Raw genomic sequence first — 631 nt, forward strand, 5'->3', positions numbered from 1 at the left:
AGTGACATGGCTGATGGGAAATGGAAAAGAGTGAGAAATTCCTTCCACTCCCAAAGAATCATTTCCTATTAAGAGATAAGTTTTCCCTTTACTACTGACATGAACTAAAGAGGACCTACCGAATGAGGTATCTTTATTACTGCTTAGGTACAGTACCAATATTAGGGGGAAAGTGAGAAATTCCTTCGTCCAGAGCCTGTACCCCCTCAAATGTTCCAGGGTCTAGCAGGTCTGGAGCTCAGAAGATTGGTTAGGACTAGTACTTGCTTAGGCAGCACATATACTAAAACTGGCACAATACAGAGAAGATTATCATGGCCCCTGCACAAGGAAGGCATGCAAATTCATGAAGTGTTCCATATTTTTTAATTTAAAAATGGAGAGAAAGAGATTAGAACTAGAGATATATGTTTGGGAGTAATAAATGAGATTGCCAAGAAGACAGAATGTTAAACAAAGAGAAGAAAACTAATGACATCTCTGGAGAATTCTCATCTTGTGGGGTCTGGAAGAGGATAAAGAGCCAACAAAGGAGGCAGAGAAGATGTTGCAAGAGATCATGGAGCCTGGTCTCACTCTTCTGCTTTAGGTAGTGGTTGGGCTAGATGACCCCTAACATCCCTTACAATTC

At 40.9% G+C, this 631-nt stretch overlaps 1 non-coding gene across 1 annotated transcript; it reads left to right on the plus strand.

Annotated features, from left to right (window-relative positions):
• Positions 1-259: 259 nt before the first annotated feature.
• On the plus strand, positions 260-366 carry LOC122752169. The gene has a single exon (XR_006355963.1). It is a non-coding gene; the product is annotated as a U6 spliceosomal RNA (small nuclear RNA).
• Positions 367-631: the final 265 nt, after the last annotated feature.

The sequence above is a fragment of the Dromiciops gliroides genome, chromosome 3 (genome assembly GCF_019393635.1).
Source record: "Dromiciops gliroides isolate mDroGli1 chromosome 3, mDroGli1.pri, whole genome shotgun sequence".
Classification (NCBI taxonomy): Eukaryota; Metazoa; Chordata; class Mammalia; order Microbiotheria; family Microbiotheriidae; genus Dromiciops; species Dromiciops gliroides.